The sequence below is a fragment of the Schistocerca gregaria genome, chromosome 2, assembly GCF_023897955.1.
Source record: "Schistocerca gregaria isolate iqSchGreg1 chromosome 2, iqSchGreg1.2, whole genome shotgun sequence".
NCBI lineage: Eukaryota > Metazoa > Arthropoda > Insecta > Orthoptera > Acrididae > Schistocerca > Schistocerca gregaria.
The window spans coordinates 212,265,817-212,283,975 of NC_064921.1; the positions used below are offsets into that span (position 1 = coordinate 212,265,817).

Genomic DNA, 18,159 nt, shown 5'->3' on the forward strand with positions numbered 1-18,159 from the left:
AGGGCAACGAGGATCTGTGTGTTCTGTCTCTGGGCCTCCCTGAATTCCTTCATCATTTCCATGACGAGGTTCATGGTGTGCACCATAATGCCTAACACCTGATCTGAGGGTGTGAGCTCTGTGGGGGGTTCCCTAGAGCTTTCTCTGTAATGGTGTACCTGGTCGTTGTTGTGTGTTTCCCGGTTTTGTTCTTGTGATGGTGTCTGGTGTTGTGGTGATGTGGCTCTGTTTCCAAGGCTTCTTGGAGGAAAAACCACTTCCGCATATGTTGCCCTCGGTGTGTCCGGTCCTGGTTTTACCCAGGCCTTGTCCATGTGTGTTGTTGTGTTTTGTTTCCTTGTGTGTCTGGTTGTGTTGATGGTGTTTTGTGTGCGAGTGTGGGGGGCGGCCTTTGCGCACTTTGCCTACTGTGTGTGTCATTTGTGTACCTCACAACCTCGGTAACCCGCTGTGTGGTTTTTGCCACACAGCGCAAACCTTATTTGTGGGTCTGTGTGTTTTAGTGTACATGTCCTTGTGTCGGTGGTCCTGGCGCACTTTCTGCATCTTTCTGGCATGGTGCAGTAGGCGGCGATGTGGTACAGGCCCTGACACCTGAAGCACTGCACCATCTTGTTTTTGCGGCGCAGTGGTTCAGTGATCACAGGGACAGCCAGGATCATCTTTATTTCCCTTTTGTTTTGTGGGATATCGGGCATTGTGACCTGCTATAGGGGCCATTTGCTTCCTATGTTTCGTATGTTGCCCATCTGCTGGACCGCTTTGACGACGTACCCCTGGGCAGTCAAGTCTGTTTTGATCGCCCGGGGGGGGGGGGGGGGGGAGGGGGGACAGTCGTCTCGGGAGGTCTCTGGTCACAATGATCTTATTTCTTGTCTTTATTGTGGGGAATGTGTAGTGGGGTATGTTTTTGTTGTTAAGAAGTGTTTTGATTGTGGTGTAGTGTTCAAGTGTGCATACTCTGATTTTGATTTTATCCCCACCAGTAGGTTTTGCCTGAAAACATCGTCCCCTCATATCTGTTTTTAGCATCTCGAAAAGCTCCTTATAGTTCTGGGTAAACTCTGCGACAATCGGAGATGGTGGGTGACATGGTTTTGTGTTTGTGTTGTGTCATGTGATGTCTCTGGCTCATCAGCCACCGCCTGGAACGTGTTCGGGATGGGTTCTACTCCCCGAGCCGCCGGAAGCCTCGGATGGCGAAAGTTTCCTTCGCCAGCATGAAACCATCCGAGTCCTGCCCGGTTACGTGATTCCCTTTCAGTGCAGTTGTTTCCTGATCCTCTCCCAGTGCAACGACAGGTGCTGTCACGGACGCAGGTTCCTCACAGGGTGATTTATTGGTTGGGGTGGGGGTGGTGGAGTTCTTCTTTCCCTTGGAGTGCTCCTCCTTGCTGTCCTTTATTGCACGCCGCTGTTCGGATGTGGTGGACTTGTGTGTTTGGGGGGGGGGGGGGAGAGGGGAGGGATGATTTAAGGTATTTGGAACGTATGGGAGGCTGAGACAAGGGGGTGGGTTTGGGGAGGATTTTGATCGGCAGACGGGTCGTCTGCTTGCCTTTATTTAGGGATGCAATATAGTCTGGGAGGGAGTCGGTGGCTTTGACAAGCAGGACGGACTTAGGATGAGGGGAGGAGGGGCGGGATTGCAAGTACTGAGGATGTATTTTGCTGTCGGCGTATTGTGTATTACTGCATTCGGTGTACTTCTCGCCATGTCGGGAGCGGGAAGGGGGGCTGCTGCCAAGGGGACGCCAGTTACAGCCATCGTTGACATCGTTAGGTGGCCCGGCTGCATTGCTGGCAGTATTTTCCTGGTGGACGCGGAGGTCTGAACGAGGGGGCGGGAACCTTCTCTGCGTTTCCGCGGCCGACTTCCAGGTACTGGCTCACATTTCCCCTAATCTTGAAAAGGTGGGGGGGGGGGGGGGGGGTAGAGCCCAGCTCTGCGGCAGCCGAAATGCTTGAAACGGCCGGAGACGCGGCACGCGGCTACAAAAAACGCGCCTCTTGTCGACAGCCGTGGACCGCTTCGACCCCAAGGCACCACTGCAATTCGACATCCCACAATTGGAAGAAGAAACACGACAATTCTGCTGTCGGGCGTCGCCAAAAGATATCCTGCCCGACGTAATTTCTTACTGCGTACCTCAACTGAGTTCCCGCCGATGTTTTGATAAAAGCAAAGTCGAAGATACCCCTAGTGTGTCACCCGTACAAGCGGGGGCCTATGGCTGACGGTCCGCTAGTAGGAGGAGCGATGCTCCAACCTTCACTGCCACTCAGCCAGGGAAGGTGGGCTGTGCGTTGTTGCCATACGCGGTTCCTCTGACGTCCAAGATCGCGAGAATTCTCGAGAAACATAAAGTGAAGACCGTTTTCCTCGCAGCAGTAAAAATCAAAGACCTTCTCGGTTCAACCAAGGATCCACTAGGTCTGACGGCACGAGGTGTATACAAGATCGGATGCGAATGTGGATTGCAATATATAGGACAGGCGCAGCGTTGCATCTCACAGCGCCGCAGTGAACACATTAGGCATGTAGGCTTGGGTCAGACCAACAAATCTGCTATTGCGGAACATAGTATTGACGAGAAGCACACCTTCGATTTCGAGGACGCAAACAAAATATGCAGTACAGACGGATCTTTGGACTCAGTAATCAAAGAGTCCATAAAAATATGATTACACGACAACCTAATCAACCACGACGGATGATACTTCAGTATGGCGATGACGAATACACGCTTCCCATGTGCGTTCACCGCGATGTCACAAACACGGATGCGACCATCCTGATGCTGTAAACAGAACCTGGATTCATCCGAAAAAATGACGTTTTGCCATTCGTGCACCCAGGTTCGTCGTTGAGTACACCATCGCAGGCGCTTCTGTCTGTAATGCAGTTTCAAGGGTAACCACAGCCATGTCGCCGAGCTGATAGTCCGTCGAACTGTTCGTGCAGATGATTGTTGTCTTGCAAACATCCCCATTTGTTGACTCAGGGATTGAGATGTGGCTGCACGATCCATCTCAGCAGAGCCTGGGAGCATGCAATCAGGAAAATCAGAGAAGGACGTTCCGTTCCACCAAGAGTCGCGGACGGAGCAGACAGAGACGGACGCCGGGACTCGAACGCCGCGGACGAGCAAGTGTTAGTTCAGTGATCTCTCTCAAAGGTTCCAGGCGCTGCCTTTGCATCTATATAAGCCGTGCCAGCTCCGGCTGTCAGTGACTATAATTCCTGATAAGAATGGCAGAGGTAGCTATCGCAAGTTCGAGTGTCTTATTCTAAGTGACGTGGCTTGTGTACCGAAATATTATATTGATGGAAAATACATATGTTCAACAAAGAGATAGAAACTCGCTTGACACGTCCCTTACAGACCGCCACCAGTACTTCCAAACTATGTAAGCATAGATCAGATGTGGCTTAGATTCACAATTATACTCTGAAGAGCCGATAAACTGGTACACCTTCCTAATATCGTGTATGGCCCCCGCTAGCACGCAGAAGTGCCGCAATGCGACGTGGCATGGACTCGACTAACGTCTGAAGTAGTGCTGGAGGGAAGTGACGCCATGAATCCTGCAGGGTTGTCCATAAATCAGTAAGAGTACCTGGCGGTGGGTACCTCTTTCTGAACAGCACGCTGCAAGTCATCCCAAATACGCTCAATAATGTTCATTTCTGGGGAGTTTGGTGTTTAAACTCAGACGATAGTTCCTGGAGCCACTCTGTAGCAATTCTAGACGTGTAGGGCGTCGCATTGTGTTGCCTGAATTGCCCAAGTCCGTCGGAATGCACAATGGGCATCAATGGATGCTTACGTACGTATCAACTGTCAGAGCGTCCTAGCTGAGTGGTCAGCGCGACGGAATGTCACACCTAACGGCCCGGGTTCGATTTCCCGCTGGTTCGGAGATTTTCTCCGTTTAGGTACTGGATGTTTTGTTGCCCTTACTATCATCACTTCATCCCCATCGGCAGCCAAGTCGCCGAAGTGGCGTCAACTCGAAAGACTTGCACCAGTCGAACGGTCTGCCCAACGGGAGGCCCTAGCAAACATGGCATTTCCGTTTACCTGTCAGATTCGTATCTAGACGTATCATGTATCAAATATCACTGTAACTGCGCTCGCCCCTCACCGTTACATAGCGTCCACCAACCTGAACAGTCCACTACTGAGATGCAGGTTCCATGGTTTCGTGCGGTTGTCTCCATACCCATACACGTCCATCCGCTCAATACAATTTGAAACGAGGCTCGTCCGACAAAGCAATATGTTTCCAATCATCAACAGTCCGATGTCGGTGATGACGGATCCAGGCGAGTCGTAAGGCTCTGTGTCGTACAGTCTTAAGGGTACAAGTGTGGACCTTCGACTCACGGTACACTCGTGAAATGGTCGTACGGGAAAATCCCCACTTCATTGCTACCTCGGAGATGCAGTGTCCCATCGCTCGTGTGACGACTTTAACGCACACTTAAATCTTGATAACCTGCCATTGTAGCAGCAGTAACTGATTTAACAACTGCGTCAGAAACTAGCTGTCTTATATAGGCGTTGCCGTCCGCAGTGCCATATTCTGCCCGTTAACGTATCTCTGTATTTAAATACGCGTGCCTATACTAGTTTCGTTGGCGCTTCAGAGTAGTATTGACGGCACCTGAGAGATTTATACCGAATAAATTAATAAGTGATGGAACAGATGCCCTACTCTACACAGAACAAGTCAAAACACTGCCGCAAAAGCAACCATACAAACCGCCAAATTTAAAAGTACGGAAAATCTCCAAGATGGGCGATGTTCTACTGTAGCTCGGAATTTAGTGTGGACTTGTGTGCAAGACACTTTTAATAGTTTCCACAAGGAAACTCCGCCACGAAATCTGGTAGAAATTCTAAAGAGATTCCGTTCGTACGCCAACCGCAAGTCACAGCCAATACCTTCACTGCGAACAATAGTCGTGTTATAGATGAAAGTGCCACTAAAGCGGAGTTACTAAACACAGTTTTCCGAAATTCGTCTTCTTCTCCAAAGATGATGAAGTAAATAATTCACAGAATCAAGAACAGCTACGAACATGAGTAACTTAGAAGCAGACATTCTCGATTTAGCGAAGCACCTTAAATAATTTAATAAAGGCAATTTTTCTGGTGAAGATGGTATGCCAGTTACATTCCTTCAGAGTATAGTGATGTAATGGCTGCATACTTAGCAGTCAAATACAACAGCTTGCTCGGCGTAAGATTCGTACTTAGAGAATGGAAAGTTGCACAGGACGCCAATGCTCAAGGAAGGAGACAGGAGTAATCCGCTGAATTATTACCACTGACGTCGGTTTGCAGTAGGATTTTGGAACATTAACTTCGTTTAAACATTATTCATTTTTTGTTTTTTCTGTGTTTCAGTCAGAATTAAGAAATAGAAGAAATGAAAACAAGCATTGGTCCATTAATATAATTAAATGTTAAGGTTTGAAACAAGAAAAAAATCTCATGACGGTAAGCTTTCCTCCGTCTACACTCTTAGGAGAATTAACAAGTGGTATTTTTATAGGTTATATTTATATTGATTTGCGACTCCATGGAGTGCTATGTGCACAACGACCATATATGTTAAATTAAAAGGAAGGTCAGCGTTGGCCGTAATATTGAGGTTTTATTGATAGCAGAATCGATTTTCGATCACATAGTCATCATCTTCAGATCTTCAGTGCTGGAAGCTGTTGTGTACAAACTAAACTCAGACACTGGTGTGCTATGTATGTTGCTCGGTATCCTGGACGACATCATCCTTGTCCGGACCATTCGCCGGATAGTTACGTTATTTAAGGAAACAGGAAGTGTTCATCGACATGTGAAACGTCAACCGCGACATACAACAACTGGCAATGCCCAAGTAGGTGTTTTAGCTGCTGTCGTGGCTAATCCGCACATCAGTAGCAGACAAATTACGCGAGAATCGGGAATCTCAAAAACGTCGGTGTTGAGAATGCTACATCAACATCGATTGCATCCGTAACGTATTTCTATGCACCAGGAATTGCATGGCGACGACAATGAACGTCGTGTACAGTTCTGCCACTGGGCACAAGAGAAATTACGGGACGATGACAGATTTTTTGCACGCCAGCGGTAATGTAAACCGGCATAATATGCACTATTGGGCAACGGAAAATGCACGATGTCTCCGACCAGTGGAACATCAGCGACCTTCGCGGGTTAATGTATGGTGTGGCATTATAGGAGGAAAGATAATTGGCCGTCATTTTCTCGATGGCCATCTAAATGGTGCAATGTATGCTGATTTCCTACATAATGTCTTACCGATGTTACTACAAGATGTTTCACTGTATTACAGAATGTCGATGTACTTCCAACATGATGGATTTCCGGGGCATAGGCTGCATGCGGTTGATTCCGTATTGAATACCATGTTTCATGACAGGTGGATTGGTCGTCGAAGCACGTTCATCGGATCTGACGTCCCCCGATTTCTTTCTGTGGGGAACGTTGCAGGATATTTGCTATCGCGATCCACCGACATCGCCTAACAACATGCGTCAGTGCATCGTGAAGGCATGTGCGAACATTATGGAAGGCGAACTACTCGCCGCTGAGAGAAATGTCGTTACACGTATTTCCAAATGTATTGGGGTTGACGGACATCATTTTGAGCATTTATTTCATTAATGTGGTATTTACAAGTAATCACCCTGTAACAGCATGCGTTCTCAGAAATTATAAGTCCAGAAAGGTACATGTATCATATTATAACCACCGAAATAAAATGTTCAAACGTACCTATGTTCTGTATTTTAAATTAAAAAACCTACCTGTTACCAACTGTTCATCTAAAATTGTGAGCCATATGACTGTGACTATTACAGCGCCATCTATCACAAAGCGAAAAAAGTGGTCCAACTGTAACATTATATTTCTTTAGGTACTACACGACAATTAGGACAATTCTTCTCGGTTTGGCAAAATCAAAATGTGTATTTTGGGTCAAAAATTAACTTCTTTGCTGAGGTAGATCAATGTGCGTTTTCCAATAGTTTATTAATCGCTAGCTTTCACCGAAGAAATATAATTCTGACATGTGCGGCTGTCATAACGTATCACATTGGGCCCACAATGTTATCCGACTACAAATTGCCTCATGTCTGTAAACAAGTGAGATTCGGAGGTTACTGTGTCAGATGAAGACGGTACATGGTTCAACAGTTCGAACTTCAGTTTCCTCCGTTTCCACGTCTCCGAAACAATTTTGTAATCTGTCGCAGCTTTCTAACGAACGATGAACTTTTGTCTTTAATTTTGCAGTCCTGTCCTCCTTTTCCGTTCCACCCTTACGCTATATTTTTAGTTCTGTTTCCCGTCATTTGGTCCAGACGTATTGTGCGCCTACCTTGACTTCCAAATAATTCGGAGGTATTAGATATTTATTTTGGTATAGTAAGAATTGAAACAAGTGACGTGTACTTCCGTCCCTCATGTCTGTTAATATCTGCACCGAATTTTCACGAATGTTTACTTACGTATAGTACGAGTTCAAATGTGTCCCGTAACTTATTATCCCTCAAATCCGTAAATATTTACATTTTAACGAAACTAACAGTCGAAAAGAACTGACAAAATAAAGACCATTGACGTTTTCATAGTCACAGTAACTGATAAAACACCGAAACTGGCTTTTTTTTTACATGTTATTACTTGTTGCTTAGATCTAATTCAGATTCTGTACAACAAAAACTCAGCGATAAAACTGAAAAGAAATGAACTAAAAACTCTATTTAAAATTTCAGTTATCCTGCTGTTATGATGAGTGCTAGTAACGAGCACCTCTTGGAGATTGTACTCACTCAAAATGGTGGCAAGCCTCCCCGAGGTAAAACCTAGTTAATTGTCTGTGTATTACCTTACAATACACGAAAGTAGGAAAATTACCCTGGAGGAGTCCCCGTCAACTGTATATTCGAGTTTGCAATAGACATAGGCACTCAACCATCAGTTTACTTTTACAGATAAACTGAAATCCATTAGGACTTGTACTATGTTTTGTGTGACTGCTTGTCAGCTGAGTTTAAATGGTTGAAATGGCTCTGAGTACTGTGGGACTTACCATCTGAGGTCATCAGTCCCCTAGAACTCAAAACTACTTACACCCAGCTAGCCTAAGGACATCACACACATCAATGCTGGAGGCAGAATTCGAACCTGCTACTGTAGCGGTGGGGCGGTTCCAGACTGAAGCGCCTGGAACCGCTCGGTCATAGCGGCCGGCAGATGATCTTAAGTGATTACGTGTAAAAGATAAATTGGAAGTAGAATCTCGTTACTACTTAATAATTTGTGTGTTATTGTTACTTTGAAATTTAAAAGTTTATTTGTTTGCAGTATTTTGCAAACGTATTGAATAACATTCAAGAGCTATTGCGTGTCAAATGATTACATTCGACAGTGGCCAGAAAAGTTGCAATGAAAATCTCGTAGAAATTTTTTAACTAAAATTAGGTTGTGTGATGATGGTGGCTCTATGGATGTTTAGAGCTTGTAAATATTTTCCCTTGCGTCAGTTTACCCAGTTAAGAGTAGCTGAGTGGACAGCGCGACGGAATTCGTTCCCGGCTGGGTCAGAGATTTTCTCCTCTCACGGACACGGTGTTGTGTTGTCCTTATCATTATCATTTCATTCCCATCGACACGCAAGTCGCCGAAGTGGTGTCAACTTGGAAGACTTGCACCAGGCGAACACTCCATCCGATGGCAGGCCCTAGCCACACGGCATTTCCATTAGCCTGTTACGAAATGTCCGCCACGCGGGATTGGCCGAGCAGTCTCTTGCGCTGCAGTCATGGACTGTGTGGCTGGTCCCGGCGGAGGTTCGAGTTTTCCCTCGGGCATGGGTGTGTGTGTTTGTCCTTAAGATAATTTAGGTTAAATAGTGTGTACGCTTAGGGACTGATGATCTTAGCAGTTAAGTCCCATAAGATTTCACACCCATTTTTTAAAGAAATGTCCTTTTTCTCGAGTAAGTAACTGATAAAAGAATTTCAGTCAATGTCCAGTGTCTTTCTTTAACCTATTCCTTCCCATAAGCACAAAATCTAATTTCGTGGGCTGGACATTTTGCAGACATCTGTTTCACGCTTTTAATATAGCTAGCTGTATGATGCAAGTTGAATATGCCCTTAGCACATCATGTCAGTTTACTGGAACCTGGCAGATAGGTATTTCCCCTGTTCCCTGTACCACAATGGAATGAAAAGAAATACAATAATATGCTTTCTTAGTTACAATACTAGCGTATGTAAGAACGTAAATATAGAAGAACGTTACCCACAACCAATATGAAGCGCCAGATCTGTACCTGCATTTCTGTCATGTCTTAATTTTCGAAGACCTCAGTAGCGGAAGAGGGAGACCATCTATAAAACCTGGAGACAGGGAAGAGAATCCAGGGCAGCTACGGCCGCCCGTGACACGGGTTGAAGCACGTAGCGGCGCCGTTTGGCTGGGGCATCGCGTCGGAGCTGCAGCTGATTGGTACCCTGAGTCGCCGTTAGCGAAAATTGGGGCTCGCGTTCGCTTCGTAACGACGACGGGGTTGCGCTGCTTGCTGTCGTCACGTGAATGTGAAGTAGTTTCCTTATACTGTTATCTACTCGGAGCTTTATTGAAAGGAAAGACGTAAGACACATCTCTTCAGTGGAGCGAATCATTTCAGATCCGTTATGGTACGGAATAATAAAGACACTACGTGGGGAGAAGCTACACGCTGATTGGCCCCCTTTTCAGGTATTGCACCAGAATCGACCATATAACTTCCATGGAGACATAAGGCTGCAATCAGAAACCAGTGTAAGGCAGAAGTCAAGTAACATTTTAAAATGTACTAATTCACGGATTAATGCAGGTAGAGACACACATGCCTAAATGACATGGGGTTTTATCGAAATTAAATAAGAGTGCAAAAATCGACAAACACATAGTGCTGGACAGCAACACGTTAGTGACACCTCTTGAGAATCGTGTATACAATGAGCTGTAGTGAGAGAGGGTGTCGGATGCGCCGGTCATAGCGGCATGTTGCCTTCATCAGAAATGGCACTGTTAGCGAAACTTTACTATAAGAACGTAGAATAGGCTACTGCAGCTTTACTACCCTATGCCATAAGGTGGGTATTCCAAGGTTAGTGGTCCTGTGGCAAGCGTCGCTGTGAAGAAAATGGTCACCAAGTTTGAGGCCATGGGTTCTCTAGACAATCGGCCACGTAGTGGGGGACCAATCAGAAGTGTTACGGCTGCTCGTACTGTTCAGGCAGAAATGGAGACCTGAGCAGGTTCATCTCCGCATGGTAAAGTGGTGTTGTGAAGTCGCATGTCACACTGTCAATCCACACACTACTGTTTGGAGAGCACCAATGCTATTCCTACGTAATCCAGCGCCACCATGCAATTTGTTGCGGCCACATGTAGTAAGCGTTGCTTCACGCAGTGGAGAATGGCAAAACAGAGGCACGCCGGTGACCGAGGCGTTGCGAAGTAGGCAGGCACAGATAGACCTGCTGACAGAAGCAGTCTACAGACAGACTGACGCAAGGACGCACACAGACCGAGCGCCAAGCAAAGGCTGGATAGTGCTGAGTAAGGGGAAGTGAGGCCAGCACGCTAAGTCACGCTGCAATATACTGCAGGAATAATAACAAAAAGCTACCACCGAGGGTAAAAAACGTCCTTCTCCCGGATATAATTAGTAGAGCTCAGGCAGCAACTAAGCCATTGGGAAGCAGTTCGGATCTCAGGATGGACGTGGTCCGTGTCCGAATGTTCATTCTTCGTAGGTGACGATTCCGGGAGTCTGTTCCAGCTCGCAGGAGTCATCCGTTCGCCGCCAGATGTCAACTTCAGCTCTGGAGGTCGGTCCAAGTTCGGTCGGCACCATGGCTGACTAACTACAGCGAGAACTTCCAGCAGAAACGGGTGCGGCGCGGTCTTGGTCACAGGCGCCGCAAGGGACTGACGCCCGGACTTCACAGCAACCCGGCCCCGCGGACATCGCGACTAACGGCTTCCCAGCCGCCGGTGCATCAGGCGTCGTCAGCTGACATCACGGCGACGAGTTCATCTCAACCACAGGGCATGCTGGCTTCAACGGAGCACTGGTGGCCTGAAGCTCCCGAGTGCGATGCGAGGCGCGCGTTGCGAACATTATCAGAGAATCTATACAGCAGCAGCCAGGCGGAGGGATCCGTAGGGCTGGGCAGCGACGGCGAGTGTTAAATTGTACAGAAAGTTCAATAAATAATTGTAAAACTCAACGCCATGTCAGTCTTTGGCGCAGCCACTGTGTCTGCTGCTAACAAGTGGTGCTGAAGCCGTAACAATTTTAACCACCGATTTCATAACACGGAGAGCATTTGCGGGATATGCACTTCAGAAAATGCTGGAAAATGCCGATTGGTTGTCTAACGTGATGTGCACCAATGAAGCCCGTTTCTTTCTCTAGGGTTCTGTGAAACCCCGAATGCAGAATTTGGACTAACATAAATCCTACAACTGTCATGAAATCGCCATTGCATGACGAGAGAGTTACAGTGTGTTGTAGATTTGAGGGGATATGAGGGGAGCTGTTTTTGATATGTTGAGAGAATCGATTTACCCGTAGCCTGGCTGATAATTACGTGTTGGAAGGTACGACTTTTATGCAGTATGGCGCTCCATCCCATAATACAACACGCGTGAAAGCTCTCTCGCGCATATCGTTTGGTGAGGATCGAGTGCTCAACGTCATTCCCATCTTTCTTTGTCCGCCGGGTCCGCAGACCTCAAACCAGAGTGATTATTGGTTGTGGGTTTACCTGAAGCCGCTAGCGTACAGCCATCATCCGGCCTCATAAGGGATGCTAAAGGACAAAATCCGAAGGAAATTTCGGGACACACCTAGTGATTTGGTATACAGTGCTGTTCACAACATTCGCCAACGATTTCAGGTACTGTTGATAAATGTTGGCAGAGTTGTTGAACATTTGTTATAAAGAACATGGTCTTTGTTAATAATCAATAGTTAATTTTAACTATTGCTTGTGTGTCACATGAAGCGCTATCTGTTCGTCATTTTTGACACTTTTGGGTTTCGCTAAGACTCCATATCATGTTAAGCATATGTGTCAATTTTAACCTATCTACATTATCCCTTGAAGTATTCAATTTTCAAACGCTGACGGACTTTTGGGTCAACCTGTACACTGAAAGTGATCAGTATAAGACGTTGGTTGCATTGTGTAACCAATTTTGTGGAAGTGTTCTTCACATGACTGGCATTAAGTGATTAAACTGTTTTCCATTCAGAACTGATGTCTGTCATCAACATCAGTATGATGTATGACATCTTCACTCGAGATTCCACCCTCGTATTCGTTGTGCCTCGGATTCAAACAGCCTTCGAATGTCAAAAATTGTTCAAATGGCTCTGAGCACTATGGGACTTAACATCTGTGGTCATCAGTCCCCTAGAACTTAGAACTACTTAAACGTAACTAACCTAAGGACATCACACACATCCATGCCTGAGGTAGGATTCGAACCTGCGACCGTAGCGGTCAAGCGGTTCCAGACTGAAGCGCCTAGAACCGCACGGCCACACTGGCCGGCCCTTCGAATGTCATCTCTGGAAATTTTCTTGCCGTCTCCCAAACACATGACACGTTTCATACTACTGGCTGGAGGCTTTTTTCCTTGTCATTACATCCATGAGTGTAACAAATCGGAGACACGCAGTCAATGATCCGTACATTCCTCTATGTGTATGTGGCGTGAACTACAGTGGTGGGTCTTGCATTATCCTGTTGCAGTGTGACATTTGATCAAGAAGTGGGTGACTACTGCGTTTAGCACTCTTGTCGCATACAGGTGAGCATGAGCCCCCTTTCAACATTATTATCAAATCAGTTCTGTTATCACATCAATGGCTCCCCACTCCTTGATCGCAGGACTGCAGAACTTCGAGTCTTTGGCGTCTTTCTGACCGCCACGAACAGTGGCTTACTCATTGCTGAACACCACAGGATACAGTTCACTGTAGCGGTTAGCCATGTCGTCTGCATAGCGGTAAACGATGCATGGAAACTCAAGATATCAACTCAGACTGCCGCAGTCTGTTCCCGACATTTTGTCGTGCCTGGACGTCACCTGTTGTCATCCACATATCAGCTAGCTCAAGCTGAACAATCCTATGATTATGACTATGTAGTCCTTCTGGGAGGGAGGACACGTGCCTACCCTTGAACCCATACAGTTACCCTGAATTCATTCTGTTATCAGTCGTTCTGGAGTCTGAGCAACTTGTTCGTATGACGCTTCCATGTCCCCTAAGCCAATAATTCCACTTTTCGAAGAGTCCGAAAGTTCGAGATAAGCAGCACGTGCTCGTCCTCTTGTATGTAGTGCTGCGATCACCTGCTTCACATTTTGAGTAACCTTAGACACCAAATAGCCATCACGTACTCACCACATTCTTCATTTATTTTTGAGCAAAAAATACAGAAAATCTGGTTGTATAAGGGTGAAACTTTTATCAATATATTCTGCAGGTTTAACAATACTGGGGTGACAGTTTAGTAGCGTTGGGTTAAGGTGTACGCGGTGGAAGACTTTAAATTTTCGTCAGTTTGTGAACGAACTTGATAGAGTTGTTGCTAAAACGTTCTGTTCGATGAAATGGCCTTATGTGTCATCTTATTAAAATGGCAGAACACGTCAATCGATTGCAGAACTGTGATGTTCCTGTGTGAAAATATAATTGGTAATAGAAATATTTACCTAAATGATGCGAGAAAACCATGAAAACTAAAATCAGGATTGATGTATCATGTAGGAAAGACGCTTCCTTCTGTAATTGAACAACTTGCGTAACTCTTGTTGCATTTTAGCGACTTATAATTACAACAAGATAATCAAGTAATGTACAAGAATTCATATATAATCAGTAATGGCTGTTACGCTATTCGGTTGAGTTAATTACATCCCCAGCTGGCCGCTGTGGCCGAGCGGTTCCTGGCGCTTCAGTCCGGAACTGCGCTGCTGCTACGGTCGCAGGTTCGAACCCTGCCTCGGGCATGGATGTGTGTGATGTACTTAGGTTAATTAGGTTTAAGTAGTTCTAAGTATAGGGGACTGATGACCTCAGATATTAAGTCCCATAGTGCTTAGAGCCATTTGAACCATTTGAATTACGTCCCATATATCACAATTAAGTTGGGCTAAAGGAAAATGTGTCACCAGCAAGGTCAATGCTCCAATTCGAGAAAATTAATTAATCTGAAATATCCTCTCCCCTTCCGCCATCATCAGTCACTTGTAGCCCAGATATTGGGTGGGCCTCATGTCTAATATATTCCCGTTGTTTATGTTGCAAAACCTGTGTCATGTAGGCCTAAATGTAGCTGGATGCGAAACACATTTCTGTTTACTGCTTCCTTCTAGGTGATGTATCTCTACCACCCAGTAGAAACATGGCATTATTACACTGAATAAATACATACTATGAATATAATTCGCTCCATTCCTTATTTCCCTCCTCCTCCCAATTCCAACCACTCTTCTTTTTTTTCCTTCCAGTCTTTTCCCTCAGATCTAAACTTGTTACTTTCTTGTTCTACAGTTTTCTTATGCTGCCGTTAGCTCTAATCTCTGAGCATTAATTTTATTTACATTATAATATTCTGTTTATGTAGTCATACACACCACATTTCTAAACTCCCCCTTTTTTCTAAGTATCATGAATATTTTTTTCCCTATGTCAGTACCACTGGCTGTGTAAAATTCACCCTGTGATTTTATTTGTGTTTATTTCAACCTTTTCCTATTATGTTTTATTTGTTTGTATGTCTATGCACTTCTGATATGCTCCCAGCGCTGCCACACATCGCTTTTTTAGGCCTTACTAGTTCTTCTTACCTCACCTTGGGATCAACTCACTTTGGTCATAACGTGGGTTCATTGTATTGTCTGTTTAAGTGTTGTGTTATGTACTGTTATCACCTTTCTATCTTTGCACGGCTTTCTGCTTCAGCTTGGCGAGTGTTCACATTGTTTTGTGGCTATTCAATAGCTCATGTTGATTTTATATTTATTCTGAGCTCAACAAAATATTTAACTTTTCAATACAACATTACTCATGTTGCCATTCTAGGCCGTCCTGGTCCAAACCTCACGACTGGCTATTTCGTTTTAATTTTGTGTTATTCAAGCTCCTTATTATATAACTCAAGCGGCTTTGGCTGGCTTTAGCAATGTACCTCAACATAAGCTCGATGTTGATGATTGTCGGTGTCAGACAGGTTCGAGTACTTTCATGTAACAAAAACCTTTTTTGTTATTACTTGCAGATAATCTGAAGATGCGACAACCACACGAAACACATCATTAGGACTAAAGTCTTTTGCAACAGTGATTGTTTCTGTCTTTTTTGAAATATCTGTTAGTGTTGTAGTTGACTGTAATTGTAATCTATTCACCCGTTTTTTTCTGAGGCTATGTTTGTACAACTCAAGAGATATTTTGCAAAGAAAATTAATCACTTAAGTGAGGCCTTTAAACACTTGTGGGAAAAGTTACCACCACAGCGTCACTCACTAGTCAAAGAGGTTATCGTTGTTGTCCCACAAATTCAAGATCTTTCAGAGACATACTATTTAAGCAGCATATTTCAGTCATGGAGTACAGGTCTGTGAGTGAAACTGAATTGGGCTACTGCGGCTCTATTACTAGGTATGCTCCAGACGGAACTTATAATAGACAAGTAAAGCGGAAACGAGCAGCCATTTTATAACTTTATCAAAATTTCTTCACACTATCCGGTCAAAACAATAATTACGGTAAACATGAATTACTGAATGATAGGTACTCTATCATAAAATGTTAATTAATTATTTTCTGGAATAAGCAGTAAAAAACGAGAGAAATTCTTCATTTTTTTCAGTTTAATTTAGTAATTTGTGAGATTATGTACATTCAGTTTTACCGCTGCAAGTTTTTCATCATATTTTAATGAGCCTTCACGTCAGGCAATAACAATTATCGACTATACTAAACATTTCGTAAGTATCACCTTTTTTGTGACTTTCTCTAGAATCGGTGTAGGATCAGCATGATTATGAACGGATTTGGCATGGTTAATTGAAGAAGTGGACAAATAACCCTGGGGTAGAATATGTGTAGCACAACTTGTCAGCATGAAGTGTTATTCATCTGAGAGCGAGCGAAATTTGGCACTGCGAGTCGTGTAATTGCGACGGGATTTAGGTACAGGCCGGTAATCACTTATTGGGATGTGGAAAACCACCTAAACACCACATCCAGACTGGTCAGCCCATCATCCCTCGTTGTTAATCCGCCAGGCAGATTCGCTCCCGCAAGCTGCGCTTTACGACATACTGGCATCTGGACGGGAAACGCTTCCAGAGTACCTTACTATGTCAAATAATATGCTTACTAATGGTATTAAACAGTACACTGGAGCTAAGTATTTCTTTTAACGGATATTTTTAGTAATGTTATCTATAAATAAATATAGATAAGTAATTTAAAATTTTAATTTAAAATTTATTCTACGGCGTAATGGGCAAAGTGCAACTTGAAGAAAAATACGCTCCTGGAAATGGAAAGAAGAACACATTGACACCGGTGTGTCAGACCCACCATACTTGCTCCGGACACTGCGAGAGGGCTGTACAAGCAATGATCACACGCACGGCACAGCGGACACACCAGGAACCGCGGTGTTGGCCGTCGAATGGCGCTAGCTGCGCAGCATTTGTGCACCGCCGCCGTCAGTTTCAGCCAGTTTGCCGTGGCATACGGAGCTCCATCGCAGTCTTTAACACTGGTAGCATGCCACGACAGCGTGGACGTGAACCGTATGTGCAATTGACGCACTTTGAGCGAGGGCGTATAGTGGGCATGCGGGAGGCCGGGTGGACGTACCGCCGAATTGCTCAACACGTGGGGCGTGAGGTCTCCACAGTACATCGATGTTGTCGCCAGTGGTCGGCGGAAGGTGCACGTGCCCGTCGACCTGGGACCGGACCGCAGCGACGCACGGATGCACGCCAAGACCGTAGGATCCTACGCTGTGCCGTAGGGGACCGCACCGCCACTTCCCAGCAAATTAGGGACACTGTTGCTCCTGGGGTATCGGCGAGGACCATTCGCAACCGTCTCCATGAAGCTGGGCTACGGTCCCGCACACCGTTAGGCCGTCTTCCGCTCACGCCCCAACATCGTGCAGCCCGCCTCCAGTGGTGTCGCGACAGGCGTGAATGGTGGGACGAAAGGAGACGTGTCGTCTTCAGCGATGAGAGTCCCTTCTGCCTTGGTGCCAATGATGGTCGTATTAGTGTTTGGCGCCGTGCAGGTGAACGCCACAATCAGGACTGCATACGACCGAGGCACACAGGGCCAACACCCGGCATCATGGTGTGGGGAGCGATCTCCTACACTGGCCGTACACCTCTGGTGATCGTCGAGGGGACACTGAATAGTGCACGGTACATCCAAACCGTCATCGAACCCATCGTTCTACCATTCCTAGACCGGCACGGGAACTTACTGTTCCAACAGGACAATGCACGTCCGCATGTATCCCGCGCCACCCAACGTGCTCTAGAAGGTGTAAGTCAACTACCCTGGTCAGCAACATCTCCGGATATGTCCCCCATTGAGCATGTTTGGGACTGGATGAAGCGTCGTCTCACGCGGTCTGCACGTCCAGCACGAACGCTGGTCCAACTGAGGCGCCAGGTGGAAATGGCATGGCAAGCCGTTCCACAGGACTACATCCAGCATCTCTACGATCGTCTCCATGGGAGAATAGCAGCCTGCATTGCTGCGAAAGGTGGATATACACTGTACTAGTGCCGACATTGTGCATGGTATGTTGCCTGTATCTATGTGCCTGTGGATCTGTCAGTGTGATCATGTGATGTATCTGACCCCAGGAATGTGTTAATAAAATTTCCAATTCCTGGGACAATGAATTCACGGTGTTCTTATTTCAATTTCCAGGAGTGTATAAATCCACTAATTATACGGAATTCATAGACAGTTCGTGAGTATTGTGCAGGCAGCCCAATCGAAAGGGCCTTGT

General features: G+C 45.7%; 1 protein-coding gene across 1 annotated transcript in view; it reads left to right on the forward strand.

Annotated features, from left to right (window-relative positions):
* The window catches only part of LOC126335702 (Down syndrome cell adhesion molecule-like protein Dscam2), a 1,471,118-nt gene that overhangs the window by 1,268,885 nt on the left and 184,074 nt on the right, over positions 1-18,159 (forward strand). The gene's annotated exons all lie outside the window — the stretch shown is intronic.